At 40.2% G+C, this 15,858-nt stretch overlaps 1 long non-coding RNA gene across 1 annotated transcript; it reads left to right on the plus strand.

Annotated features, from left to right (window-relative positions):
- The first annotated feature begins 1,982 nt into the window (after positions 1-1,982).
- Positions 1,983-13,150, plus strand: LOC131462981 (uncharacterized). Its single transcript, XR_009240928.1, has 4 exons — positions 1,983-2,280; positions 2,881-3,111; positions 5,249-5,386; positions 10,944-13,150. It is a non-coding gene; the product is annotated as an uncharacterized LOC131462981 (long non-coding RNA).
- The last annotated feature ends 2,708 nt before the right edge of the window (positions 13,151-15,858 follow it).

The raw sequence follows: 15,858 nt of genomic DNA on the forward strand, positions 1-15,858 counted from the left end.
AGAGCGAAGAGTCCTGTGATGTTGGTCGGCTGTGCGCCGCTCTGTGTCACTGCAAATGTGAAAAGAGGCCGAGGCCACAAAGTGTTAAAAGTAATGGCTGAGTCAGAGCCGCTGATGAATGACCTTATTAAAACCTCACCAATTTGCTGCTGTCGTTTGTGCTCCGGGGTTGTGAAAATCTTTCTAATTGCACTTTGAATCGATAAAAGCAACAAATCATGACGGCTACAAATAACAAATGATCTTTTGATCCTAATTCGATTGGTGTGTAAGACACAGAGCAGACGGGTGCCTTTTATCACGCGGCAGATATTCAGGGCACATAAATCTGATGAAATTATTGGGAAATTATTTTTCTCCTCTTGTATTCTTTCTTATTTTACAGCAGGAATCAGTTTCAGAGTTCAATCAGAGACACACAACCCTTCTGTCAGATGCACCGGCACTCACTTGACACCTACCATTACATTCACATTTGATCAACCCCTCCCAGATATCTGTGTGTGAGAGGAAGCGGGAACAATCCTGCTTTTAGTCCGGATTTCACAACAGGCAATGGAAGCAAAAGCTTTCTCTTACAGACATGCATGAGCTGCTACCCATTACCTGTGCCGAGTCTGAGAGGCGATTCCTTCGCTTTGCTTTGCTTTGCTTTCACGCTCCATCTGCTTCCTCTCACTGATAATTTTGAGCATTCTCGGCTCCAGTCTCAGGTAAACACGGGCAGCAGGTAGGTGCGTTTAAAAAGCAGCGAGAGTCTGATGCCTGCTGAGGTGCAAGGCCACCCATTCCTTCAATGAATCCTGCACAGCGTCCAAATATAAGCTCTAAAATGAAACACCTGCTGTGTGTAGTTTCCCCCTGAGACCCACCTTCCCTTCACTTATTTTTCAGACATCTGATTGGAAATTTCGGAGCCCATCACCTATAACACCCAGTGACAAATTACCTTCTCAAGGCAACAGCTGATATTTTGGGCCGTATATTCCATGCAGACAGTGGGCATCTGTTCAGTTTGCCACGTGAGAGGAAAATAACCCAGTTGGAGTTGAGAGGAGGCAAGGCAGGTGACTTATGAGATTTGAGATTCATGAGATTTGTTTCCTAAGTTATGAGTGCAGATAAATTAAAAAAGTTAATTGCTTATCAGCATAGACTGTATATATACAGTATATAAAACAAAAGAAGTGGCTTTCCAGTTTGAAAGGTGAAGGCCAGGAATTAGGACAGAATTAGCAGTTGATTATAGAAAGAAAACATCTTCTTGTGGAGTTACTGGTTTCATTTGCTTTTTTAAATTATTTAATTGTTTAGAGGAAAATAGATGATGAAGAAGGTACGAGGTGACACCAGTGTCATTGATAGTTAATATTATGTGACCCGCCATCGGCTAATCCCTTGGCTAAACAAATCGACCTAGCATAAACCGAGTAAACAAAGAAAATAGATTTATTTTTTTCAAAATGTAGGATTTTCTGAGTTTTTTTTTTTTCAAAATGATGCATGTTGAAGTTTTGAAGAAGCCACTTCGCGCTTCAAGTCACAGTGTTGTGGGTCCTAAAACCAGTGCTTCTGTTGTTGTTTCAGCCAATCAGCTGCTCGTGAAACACATGGCTACTTAATATGCTGCTGCGTGTGTTTTCGCCGTTGAATGAACATGGACAAGGAAAAACACATGGCAAAAGAACTAAATCGTGGCTGTAGCTGATCTCACTTCTGCAATGCTAGCAATTCATTTCAGCTAGCGGACTTTTCCGCTAACTCGTTAGCATTTCAGCTAGCGGACTTTTTCGCTAACTCGTTAGCATTTAAGCTAGCGGACTTTTTCCGCTAACTCGTTAGCATTTCAGCTAGCGGACTTTTCCGCTAACTCGTTAGCATTTCAGCTAGCGGACTTTTTCGCTAACTCGTTAGCATTTAAGCTAGCGGACTTTTTCCGCTAACTCGTTAGCATTTCAGCTAGCGGACTTTTTCGCTAACTCGTTAGCATTTAAGCTAGCGGACTTTTTCCGCTAACTCGTTAGCATTTAAGCTAGCGGACTTTTTCCGCTAACTCGTTAGCATTTAAGCTAGCCGACTTCATCGTTGCAGACTTTCTCCAGAGTTTATGAACAACTAACGGATGCATTGGCCGAAAGAGAAAGAGAGTGGCATGACATGAGAATAAGTGGTTACTTCTGAGATGATGACATCCACCAAGAAGCCCCTGATGAAAAGAAGGCACTCCTGAACCTCTTTTCTGATCAGAGGCAGCAGGAATACTTTTCAGTTTCTTATGGGGTGAGTTTTCATGAAAGTTGTTAATATTTGTTATGTTAGTGTTCATTTGAAGTCACATACAGGGATTAAACAATGGACGCTGTTTCAGAACATTATGTGGCTACATTGTTATTAGCTAGCTCGGTATTGTCGTTTTAAATCGCAAATGATACACACATTGATACTGCTGTTCGATCAGACGATCGTTTTATATGCTGTAATGTGAGCAGAAATAAAATTGTTGTGGCATTCATTCACACATTATTCAAGTGTGACCTATTTTTTTTTATTATGGCAGCTGTTAGTAGAGCTTGTCAGGTATTGTGCCGTCGACCGGAAGTAGCGCGGTTGTTGTTGCCGGAAGAGGAGAGTTGTTTACATGTGAAAGCAAGTGGAATAAAAGTGAGATGCTGTTGGCGTTAAAACCGGCCATTCGTGTCCTTCGGTTGTTTTATTACTCAACCAGTATAGGCGCTCTTACGCTCGGTTACACAAGCAATATTACTGATCAATCAATACTGATTCAGATTCAGTTTGGATGCACACACCCACAGTCAGGTGATAAGGGGCCTGTTAGCATGAACCATGATCTGAAACAAGCATTTTCTTTGCCTTTTTCAGAATTGGCAAAGAAACTCTGACTGACATAATCAAACACTTTGATGAGAATGGGGCAACACCACGGTTAAGGAAGAAGGGCCCACAGCCACGGCCACCCAAGTTAGTCAGCCGTGAACAGACCTACCGAGCCGTGGAATTTATTTATTAGGGATTGGCATGTGAAGTTGCTGCCAACCCATGTGTTCAAGGCCTCAATGTGGCATCTATACATGAAGACTGCTAAGGAGCTTGGTATGTGTAAAAAATTGATTTCTATACAAGAGTTAAATGCTTATATATTATTATAATATACGTAATTATAATAAACAGGTCAATTTTCTGATTGATGAAGGCATGTCGTCAAGTTAGGGGAGCAATGAAGTCATCGGCTACATGCATCATTTCTTTCAAGTTTAGTAATCACACTTTAATAATCTGTAAATAACTAAAAATGTCCCTCGGCCCACTTGTTGCTGGTTCTGCTATGGCTGGACACATATTGTTCAGTCGGTGCCTGGTTTCATGTGATGTCTGTGAATTTCTGACGTCACACCTAGTCAAAATTTGTTTTGCAACCACAAAAATATGTCAGTTTTTATAAACAGTCTATGGTGAGTAGACCTTCTCTGAAGTCCAGACACGTTTCTAAATTTGTCCAAAAGCAGCGTGTGAGCCTTTTCTGCCAGAATTCTCACTCAAATTCTCAGATTATGTTCCAGTGACCCAAGCTCTTGCTGCATTTGTCATAAGTGAATGGCAAGCTAATGTGTTTCACCTCTTCTGCTCTCCACACGGACCATTTACCTCCTGGCAATCAAAGCTTCCTCAAATGTGATTGGTCAACACCAACACTGCGTGGTCCCAAAATCATAATGCTGTATATTCATGTGCAGAAGGTTTTTCATCAAAGAAAATCAAATATACTTTGTTGTCCTGACAGGGAAATTGTGCAGTCAAATGTGCTACAGTAGTTACAAAACAATGCACAGCTCAGACAACAAAGGCCATCATTGACAGAATATAAATAACAGGACAAAAACGATTTCTGTTGGAAATTGCATTGTAGTTGTTGAACTCTTTGGTCTGTTTTACTTTCCTTGTTCCTGGACCTCTTTAACTTTTAAAATAGTTCTTCCTTGTGCGTCTCCTGAACTTTACTTCTTGGATTTACAGTAGGTTGTTTATAATTTCTTTTTTATTAAGATGAGTTTTAGTTTAACTGCAAACCTGATTTGTAGACCCAGATTGATTAAATGAGAAAGGGAAAAATAATAAAACATCATAGATGTTAATAAGTTTCTCATGATTTAAATTTTTTCCACATGACACAATATGCTGAATGTATACTCTTACTATCCCCTTACCGGCCATCTCATTCTGTGTCCAAGAATTATAAGCATCCCAGACTGGTAACATTTGTTCAAGTTTTCCCAACAGCCATAAAATAATTGGTTGGCATGGTGGTCCACATCTGCTGTGTCGCCTGATAACACCTTCTGCCTGAGTGCCTCAGATTCTGTCTTTAATCATTCAGGTCCACATTCCCTTCTCTCCACTATATGCAAATGGCAGACCAATCATAAAAGCCAATGAGGCAAGGAATGGTAAACCAACTGTCCATAGAGAAGTGAGGTTGAATTCTCCTCAAGGATTGTCTCATTGAATGCCCGCTATGATGACAAAACACACCAGCGACAGAAGCACTCGGTAAAACGCATGCTTGGCAGATAAAACTGGAGGTGATAGTTTTCAAAGTGTCATATTTTCTATGGGTCATACCGAGGCCAGCATCATACAACTGACCCTGCAAAGGTGGAGAAATGGAAAATGTGTAGTAAGCAGCACCTTAACCGGCACAGTGCTGCATGCTCGTAACGTGAGAGGCATTATTTTTGCTAAAGTGAGACTTAAGAGCTCTGTGTGAGAGCCTGTACTCCCCCACTGTAGAGCAACACTGTCTGTTTTAAGCCCCGTGCTCATACAAGAGTGACTCATTACATGGCTTTCAGCGCTGAGGTCATTTTCGCTGAGATACACATCGCCAAGATAATCTGTGAAGTGGAGCCATATCAAAGACTCACTGTGTGGTTTCTTCTCTTCTGCGTGCTCTATCTACACATTTATGATTTTGTTTTGTTTTCCCCCCACCTCTTTTCTGAGCAATATTACACAAAATACAGCAATTTTCACAATTCTTGAGAGAAATATGAATTCATATAAGTCACTTGTGTATATCATTACTGTTACTGAGAAATGTCAATTTGCTTTCTATTCTCTCTCTCTCTCTCTGATCTCTGTGGATTATGTTGGGTTTGAGGCGGTAAGAAATTAATCCTGTCAGCACAAGGTGAAATGGTGACTCTTATTTTATTTTATTTTATTTTTTTAGGAAGGGATACCGTGTGTAGCAGCACGTGTGTGGTTGACGAGTGCCGGACACCAGCCGGGCATCGACGGTCGTGACGGACTCACTGGAGGCGTAAGCCGCAGCTGCAGCTGCCATGTCCCATCACATTTCCCCTGACAGGTGTGAACAAAAGACCCAGAGAAATGTCACTGCAGCGTTTTTAAGTCATTTGGACACTGTTTGCATTCAGGAATGAAGCAGCGTTTGCACATTATGCAAATCGTATTGACAGCATATCTAATGCTTTTATTAGGGTAATTATGCCTAAGGTCAAAGCAGTTTGTAGCAAAGTCCCGGCGCCCGTTTAAACCCAGTGCAGAGGAGCATTTCTGTTGACTGAAAGTCAAGCTAAGGCTTAATGTCTTAAGACAGCTTATCATGTAGCCCTTCATGTACATGAAAAGAATAGGTGTTATTGGTTTCTGTCTGTGGCCATCTTCATTTTTTTCATCAGTTATGAATTAATAAAAAATGGAAGAAGCCTTTGTTAAAATAATGCGTGATGTTAATCACAGAAGGGGCAAAGTTGAACCATAAAGGTGAAGGCATCGTCCTCATTGGCACTTCTGTTGTCGGAATTGGAACAAGGCCTATGTATATTTAATAGGCTGGAGCTTCTGCACAGTATTTAGCAGCGGGTCTCTTTCTCACACACACACATACACACACACATATATATATATATATATATATATATATATATATTTTTTTTATTTTTTTTTTCTTAAATGAAATGGATTTCTCTGGGTCAAAAGGTTGAATTGGTGCGAGGAAGTTAAAAACCTCCTTTGCCTGAAGAGTTTTATCGTCTGATCTTGTTCATGTCACTGACTCGACGTCTTCCTCGGTGCTCATGAGCTTCATCGCTGCAGGTCCAGATTCTGGATTCAACCACACAGCGGATTATTGACTGTGTTTGCAGATGATCGAGAATTGTACTTGTTTAGTCATAATCTTATGTGCTTTCCTCCGTGCATTACTATTGAAAATGGTCACACATTAACATTAGCCTATGTCACCCCACACATGCTTCCTTTATGACAGACAGTGACAGTGTTGTTTACATATTTATGCTTGGGTCTTGGACAGAGACGGCAAATTGTGATTTCTGACCATGGATTCAATTGCATTGATTGAAGCATGTTGGGCTGTGCTTACAGGTTGCTATACAATCAAGGAAACCTCCATAAGGCAAGATCGTCACTTATAAAAAGTACTAACCCTTTACTGATTTGCATGTAGCTTTGTATTACTAGAATAGGTGTAGTATTTTTGAAAAATTGTTCTTCCCCACCTCTGTTTCCCCTGAGTTGAGAAATATATTCATTGTTTTTTTGGTTACGTGGCCACCAGTGACACTTGGTCCGAGCCTTGGACCTGCAACGCTAATTCCGCACTTTTTCAGACCCACCCACTGTGTATGTATATATACAGTTGCTTTAAGAAGACTTTTGTGACTTTTTTGTGACTTTTTAACATTTATCATTACAGTTTACCAGAGCCCTTATGGAATCTCTTTATTTTGTTGGATACTCTTTATGTGGTCCCAAATATCTATACATTTATTTATTTTTTAATTTTTTTATGTTTTCTAAAATGATGGTGGCGGTGTTGCATTCAATACACAATCCAATATACAATCCTTCTTCATGTCTGACTCTGCAGAAGTTTTAGACAAATGGACAAAAAATAAATAAATTCACTCTTGACCTAGGGTGAGATCTCAAACTTCATAAATCTGTCCCCTTTATTTATTTTTTTTTTTTTTACTGTTTACACTATTAAATGATACCTTTTTATGTCATTCCCTCTTCATGCTAGGTGATAAAGGCACACGTGCATATGCAGGGAAGAAAAACTTCCAATTTGCATGTGAGTAAAGGTCATTTTTATACCCATGGGAAAATGATGGTCTCCACTCACCTGGTGTATAGGGCAAAATCACCAAAGTACTCCTTGCCAAAGGCATATTTTCATAGGCGAGGGTTTATTCGGCACCATGGAGCAGCTTTGTCAACACATGGGCCTGTAGTGCAACCAGCCAGGGACACGCTGTACCAACGCAAAATAACACTCAGTCAATTGAAAGAATGAAAACAAATATTTGTGTACCTCGGAGGATCTCGCTTCCGAGCCCTCCAAACCCAAGAAACATGTAGGTGATTATAGATACATGCACTTTCCTGCTCTGCACCTTCACCCAGACCATAGAAACCCCCGTGACTCCGTAGGAATCTCGCTGCCTCTCTTATAAAGACAGCAGACGATTTGCTGCTTCTATTTCTCCTTTGTCCTTGTTTGAATCTAATGCTGTGAGTTTTCAGTTTGAAATACAAAGCCTGGAGTGAGTCTGACGGAATTATTTTGGTTGCAGAACCTCTGGGCCCATTACGAATACTATTATGTAGATCAGCCTTGGGGAATTTATTTCCACATCTTGCATTTGGATTGTGACACGCCTGGTCTCTCATTCCATTTACCCGTACAAATCAGCCTGCCAGTCCAAACGCTTTAAAGTTCCACACATCTTTTCTTTTAAACGATATTTTCACCGAGAGACTTGTTTTCTTTTATAACCAAGTTTTCTTTAAATGTAGAACTGATAAATTTGCCTCTTCCGCTGTCAGTCGCGCGCATTTAATGACACACACTCCTGCACCTCAGGCAAAGCCTGAAAACACGGCGTGTGTTGCTGTTGGAGGGGGAAAAAAGGTTTTTAACCTCCAATTTTCATAGTAATTTAATATTTGAAGGAGACTTTTCAGAAAAACTCGAACAATGACTAATAATCATTGTTCGGATAGGACGCACAAAAAAAATCATGTGAATTGTTTGCTAGATTGGAACCCTGTTATTTGCCACAAAGGGTTACAGCATTAAATAACTCAGGCATATAATGTAAGAAGTAATAATTAGTTGCTCGTTTGTGCTTGAGTTTTCTGTAACGTAATTACTTTTTGAAAAAAAGGAACAAATTTGGTTGATGTACGATGTTGGCACCGCTGGCCTGCGATTTAGACGGACAGAAAATCAGTTTTCAGGAAACTAGATTGTAATCGTTGATTAACAACATGCAAGTGCAACTAGGAGACACCACAGATACTTTTCCATGCAAACCAAAGTATCCAAAGTATGTCGGATGTTGGTGATCACAAACTTCCGCACAATGGAAGAAGACGTGGTGACACAAGCTCGGAACAAATAGTAGCCGACGTATAGTATTGGGGCCAAACTGCATAATAATTCTTTCTAATCTTTCGACAATAAAGTCGTAATTATTATTCAAGCAAAATCTCAGATGACCGGCTGCAACCTGCGTCAAGCTGAGAAACGCGGAGCATTTCGTGAAGTTACATTCACAAATAAAGAAATACTTAATGTTTTGTCCCATCAGCACCATCATTATCTTTAGCATCAGGACTTTGAAAAGATTGTGCAAGAAACTGAGTCTGTTTGGAAGAAAGAATCACAAACACAGACGAGTAGGCAATCATCTCTTTTGTGGACCGGAGGAGGAAATGGCTGGTAGTGGTCGACTGCAGGCTATCACTGGTTACATCTGCGTTCTGTTGCTATTTAATAACAATACATTCAAAGAATCTCATAATATTCATTCACATAAAATTATTACTTCATTCTCAAAAGATTACATATTTTCTTTGTCTTCAGTGTTGGCCCTAATGCTCCTTATTTAAGTTGGTGAATAAACTTTCAATACATATGCACACCTAATAACAAATGACTTTTCCAACTCAGGTAAATGGTAGTAAACCCAGTAAATATCAACAAAATAATAACATGCTTAATTTATTAGATCAATCAGAGCTCTACTGACTTATGTGTGGAGGTTTTGATATATTATTGTTGTACAAATACACTGACTATCAGGAGTAAACCGTGCGTCCATGCAGTGCAGCTGAATTACACCATAGTTATATTTTAAAGTCTCACTGTGGTGACTACACTGCACCTGCAAAATATATAAACAACAACAATAAATTTTGCTCCGACGCTGCAGATACTTGTCACCATTTAATCAGCAGAACAGAAAATCGGTGAGAGCTCTCTCTCTCTCTTGTTTTGATAGCAGCGCAAGAAACAGATTTTATTGGGATAAGGGGGGAAGCTGTCAGAAACGGTCATATCTGCACAAAATGACGTTCTAAAAAGTAGGCCGCGACCAAAGCTCGACCGGCTTGTTATTCTCCCTAAATTATGTATATTCACAATCTGGCAGGAAATAAATGTATAGATCAACAAAACATTGGCGTTTTGAAAGAAATCGACGAGGAGAACAGTGTTTGTTGAACACACAAGACAAGGCGCTTTTCATCACGACATAATGTTTCTGCAGCGGGGTCGCTGCAGTGCCAGCCCCCAGGTTACACTGCACTTGTTTTGTTGTATCAGACAAACAAAAAAAAAAAAGATATTTCAGTCCTCTCTGTTGCTGCACCACAAAGGTGCTTGGATGGGAAATGACTGCATAAATAAAGCCCATGCACAAATCACATGCTGCTGTAGATGAGAGCACTTTGCCACTGTGGGGGGGGAGGGGATAAAAAAGGAGCTCTGAAATTAAAAAAAAGATATTTCCATTATTTCTTTCCACGAAATACACACCTCCTTTTTTCTGCCTCTTATAATTTTGAGGGATAGATTTGGTAGGTTATAATTGTACATAATTACCCTAACAGCATACGGGCGCAGGCTTTGTTTGCATAAATGCACCGGAAGATAGAAAATACTTTGTTTTTAATTCTCACATCCTCCAGTTTTTTTGATGCAGTGAGTGAGCGTAAAAGCCCAAATGGAAAAAACAAGACATTACCATTCATTGTTTGGCTAATGAGAGGGCAGTGGGTTTCGTCTCCATAAACTAATTAGTTATAGTTTTATTGCTCTGCTTCTGAGACGGTAGTTTTTAACGTCTACTGAAGGGGATTATTGTCTTTGTACGGTGGCAAAAGAAAAGCAGACGTCTTTCTTTTTTTTTAATGGGATCCAATAAAATACATCATTTTAAAAGTCTTCCGAGCAGGACACTGGGACACAACAGGGACAGACAGATGTGACCCACTACAGCGGAACTTTTTTTTTGTCTCGCCAACTCCTGTAGCACCCGAGCCGCTGTGATTAAAGACACGTGTCTGGGATATTCTCGTCGATGAGTCGACGTCTAATTGGATCGGCTAATGTTTCCCAATTAATGTGATATTGTGTGTCAAGTTATTTTTGTTCTACCAGTTATATGAGCATCGAATTGCCCCCGGGGAACAAATTAAGTTTGATGAAATTGGAATTGAGCTATAATTCACTAACTGATCAGTTTGTTGCTGCTTTAACAAAGGAAGAGAATGATGGGACGTATTAAAGCCAGTCACGTGTCGTCGTATGCTCTTCACATTGAGATTGTCATTAATTAAAAAAAGTTTTTATCTGAGGTGACCTTGATAAACGTGAAATTGCACCAAGTAAACATTTTTCAATCATTTGTGCAAATGATCGTGTAAATGAGGCCGATGCATGTCGGTGTATCTTGACGCTGGTGGTGCAGCGCTCCCGTAAGAAGTAGACGATAATGAAGAGTTTTATTTCACCGGAGCCAGTGTGAGCTGAAGACAATATCAATATAATGAGGACCAATAATTCTGATCTTGTCTCTCTGCTCTCACAGTTTTCATCATCTATTTCGAGTCGTCTCGGGAGAACCTCGTTTTTGACGCGGCAATTTGAAGTTGTAATAATGACAACAACGCACCCAAAATCGGTGAGTATAGTATCGAAGGTTACATTTTCATTTTGTGGTAATCAAAACACATGATTCGCCTGCTACGCTTCCTATTGCAGGACTGTTGCTTCCTCAAATGAACACCCCTCACCTGATCATTAGATGCTGATCTGGTGATTTGATCCACTACAATTTCTCATGAGCTGAAGGAAGAGTTATGTGACACACTCTGCAGCGTGAGAACAATGGTGTGATCAGGGATTGCTCTATATTGTTCCTCAGCCATCAGCCAGTGAGTGAATTATACAGAGGTTTGGGTGCAGAGAGGAGATTTCTCTCAGCTCAGCTCGGCAGGAGCTTGTCAAGTTTGCCTCAGAAGCAGCAACAGTATTTTTCAGAAGTGCTTATTAGAAAATAATGTTACAGAAAGCGTTATAGAACAGCTTGCTCACTTTGAGGAGCTTTATTTATTCACCAAATTACATGAAAGTGGCAGCAACTGTGCAGCTGGGACCCTCTCTGTGAAGCGTTCGTGTCTTCTCCTCCTATGGGTTTTCTCTGGTGCTCCGCTTGCTCCCGTATAAAAGATCAGGATAAATACGGTCAGTGTTGTCCTTTTGTATTAGTGCTGCTGAGCACTGTTAAGAGTCACATTGTGAATGCTTTTCAGTTAGGAGATTATCACAGACTGAAAAGAATATTGTCTTGATCTTCATTCAAGAGTCTTTGGAACTTGTGGGTAACTGAGGGTGTTTGTTTCAGAGCAGGATAAATAATGACACATCATATCAGACTGTGAAGACTTGGTGGTGAATGGTGTACATTAAAACGGTGTCAAACTGGCGGCCCACCATTTAATATCATGTTTTAATGCAAACATGGCCCACCAACTTTCTTTAAACACAGTGTGTGAGGAACAGCTGCCAGCGAGGTGATAGAATATAGACAAAATATAATATTAACATTAATACAACTTGCATACATTCAACATTATGATTTGGCGCTATACAAATAAAATTGAATTTAATTGAATTGAAATTAATTGAACATTACTTTACATGTATATAAGTTTGTTGATTTTTTTGATTACAAGTGTCTGTTTTTGATACCAATAGATTTATTTTGCATAATTATTGTGGTGTTTTTTTTTTATTGTGAAGTATGTACTTTTACTTTCAATGTATGTGAAATATCATCAGGATTTTTTTTAAGCTCATAATGCCCACCCCCCTCTTGACCAGACTAGATGCCCACAGGTCATTTTGAGTTTGACACCTCTGGTGTACATCCATGGTTCCCAACCTGGAGTCCAAGCACCAGAGATCACACGGGGGGGCCGCAGAGCTTTGTCTGCTCTGAGGTTGTGAGGTTATTAAAATCACATTTGTGCTTATTAAATTTAGAAACTCCCACTGACACTCTTTTGGTTAATCGGAACTCAGTGTCACCCAAATTTGGGTTCACCCTTAAATGTATTAAGCTATTTTGAACTTCTGTGACCTCCCCAAACGCGTTACTATTCATATTCAATTCAATTCAATTCACTTCAATTTTATTTGTAGATTTGATGGAAGCACAGAGCAGTTTTTTTTTTTTTATCAAATATCCGCTGTGAGAATAGGAACAAAAACCTAGAACTGCTGCTTATTTTTTGCATATAAACGTTTGTAATATTTATCCTTGTGGTGTGTGTGCATGGACAGGGGTTCGGGTTGGCGGTGCCTGCTTTGTCTTAGACACAGTAAAGGTTGGGAACCCCTGGTGTACATGACAACGGAGCGATGTATAACGCATAAAAAGAAGAATCAGAATAAACTTTGACCGAAGCATGTAACACATTAATCTTTCTGACTGAACTGAGTGCTAGAGCTTTCATGAATGATTTGATTTATTATTTATTTACTTAGAAACCCACATCACAGTGCAAACGCAGTCAGAATATGGAGCTGTTTAACACCGATTATACTTCACCCCTATCTTCTCCGACATCAGCTTTAATTGTAGAATGGATGCTTGTGTTTGTACGTTAGACCCTGTGATAGACTGATGATTGTGTACCTTCCCTCTCCTCCACTGACTGATGGAATTGGCTCGAGCTCCGCCACCTGTGACCCTCAAATTATTGGGTGAGATGGGTGAATGGGTGCATTGGTTGGGCGGATGAATAGAAGATATCAAATGATATTCAAAATCAGGATCTGTAAAACTTTCCAGCCCAAGGTGACAAAAAGTATTTTTTCTTGAAATTCTGAGAAAGCACTTAAACACCTCAACCAGTGAACGTAAAGTGAAGACGTGCCGAATAAAAGACAAGAATACAATAATGTCATTGTCGGTGTAAACCAAAGTCCATCTCAAGGCCGTCGGCTTTTCTGTGGATGTTAAATATATATATTGGATTTGTCCAGAAAAGGGACAAAGGTATTTTTCATGTTTCTTATCACATGGCTTTCAACAGAAACTGCTCTGCACAAATTAGGAATTTGTCAAATCGATATTTACAATCAATTAATGCATTTGTTGTGAAATAAACAGATTGAGCACGTCTAAGATATATTAATTTTATTTTATTTATTGGATATTAAAATCCCAAAAATATACCCAGTATTATATGTATTATTATTATAACTACACAAATCCTTTCCTGTGTTGTCTTAAATAACTAAAATCAAACAATATTATTGACTTTTTGATTATGGTTTGTCGATTTAATGATACAAGTATTTCGGAAAGAGCATAAATAAATGAATCTGATTCCTCCGTGATGGCTGAACATCATCATTTCCCAACGTTAATGGGCATTTTCCTCTAAATTGCAGACATTTGAAGCCGCCAGTCCATTAGATATAAATATAAAAACACACAGTCTCCTGAGCAGTAACTGGCGAGTTAGTTGTAGGTGAAGCGGTGCAGCAGCCCAAATCTCTTTCTGTAAGGATTGTTAGTTCCTTTTGATTTGTGTTTGGCCGCCTGTCACCAAAACCCATTCCCTGGAATCACATCACTATAATGGTCTAATCAGCACTTAACGAGCCATGTTACATAAAATCAATGCACCCCTCCATTTGAGAATGCAGAATATTTGGAGGAGCTGATGAGGGCTAGTGGAAGGGGCAGGGAGCGCTGTCGATACGGCTGCCGCAGTCGTTGGACAGACGGGCGCTGCTGAGAGCAGAGGATGCACGTGCCCTCTAAGTTCAGTAATCCCCCTGGAGATGCGAGCTTTTACAGCCAAATCCTTTGTTTTGCTGACTAATCGCGTATTGATTTAAACAAGTTGTAAAGCTCAAATAAGGTTGTCGGGCCACTGTCGAACAACTCCTCCACCTGTGGAGGGGAAAGAGAGGTACAGCGCTGTTGACTCCATGGTTTTGATTTATTGGGCTGGCATGTGCAGTGTGAATCGGCATAATCTTCCACTTCAGGGTGTTGCTCTTACACTGTATACTGTGTTCACCTTGCTTCGTGCATCGCCTTGTGGTTTGTGTGGGATGATGTGTGGCTGTAGACATATAAATAGCCTGTGTCGCATGCCACGCAGCATCAAGCCTGTCTCCCATGTGCAAGTTAACACAGAACGTGTCTATTCTTGATTAAGAAAAGAAGAAGACGTGGTAATTACAAAGTTGCACGAATGTATAAACACTGGGGTCACCTTAACTGCACTGTTGCTGTTTTCCGTATCGTGCAGAATACTGTTCTTGAATGCAACGTGAATTCTGGACTATAATGTGCTGCCAATGAAAAGCCAGCAGATCCTTTTTTGCATCGTTATTGATAGAACTGCAGAACATAAACATTACAATGCCAGCCCCGGTTCCATCTGACCAGGCCTTGGTGCTGCAAATTAATAATATACTGGAGGTAACTCAGGGGTAAATGAATAAATCTACAGTGGGTGCAGGTTCAGGAGCTGAGGGGAACTCTCATGGAGCTACAGCACTACCATGTGGCAGAGGTAGACACTACACTTGGTGATGGACAGCAGAATATTAATTAGAAACCTTTCCTGGATGGGTTATGCATTCATAGTTTTTGTTTCGTTTATTCTGGTTAATAAATATGTCTTGTTTCCTCAGCAGTATGAGTATAGTTTTCTGACTAGACGTTTCCAGAATTGGTTTGATTATCACCGCTCTGCTGCGCACACGTAGAAACAGACATGACCTTAGCAGAAGTCTTCATCATAATTTGCCGTCTTCGTCAATGAGTCAGAAAATAGAATTGTTCTGCTCGCCATTAAGATGAGACCATGTGCATAATTGCTCCGTCCATGCTGAATATAATTAATACCATTGACCCTGTTGACTTTTCAAATGCATCATGTTGGGGCTTAATGATGATGTGTCACAAGCACCCTGGAGGTGGAGACACCCGGCTCTGTGTTTGCTGCCAGACCCAGACCAGGGGCTCCAGAGCTGACAGGCGAGACCAGGTGAATAATTGTCTATGGAATCTTATTACGTTGCTGGCATGATCTGATTTACTCCTGCAGCAAATGGTGGGAATAAACCAAGTGTCGTTGTGGGTATTGAATTAACAGGGCTTGCGCACACATGGACTCCACACTGACGGCAGATACCTCATGCAAGATTAAAGAGGATTTCCATGCGGTTGTGATGGCTGTTCTGCCTGCTTCATTACACTATTGAATCACTCCGCATGTGTTGGCACTCTCTGGATGTAGAATTGAGCTTGGGCTCTGGTCCTTCTGTGTGAAATATTCTGCTCATTGGACCTGAAGACTAGATTTAGCATGCATTAGAATATTTGTCACAATTTCTTTTCTTTCTTTCTTTTTTTTTTACACCAAGACACAGGGCTTGCCTTCATATTCACTTCACATTCACATGCTAATAGG

Source organism: Solea solea, chromosome 7 (assembly GCF_958295425.1).
Source record: "Solea solea chromosome 7, fSolSol10.1, whole genome shotgun sequence".
In the NCBI taxonomy this organism is placed as follows: domain Eukaryota; kingdom Metazoa; phylum Chordata; class Actinopteri; order Pleuronectiformes; family Soleidae; genus Solea; species Solea solea.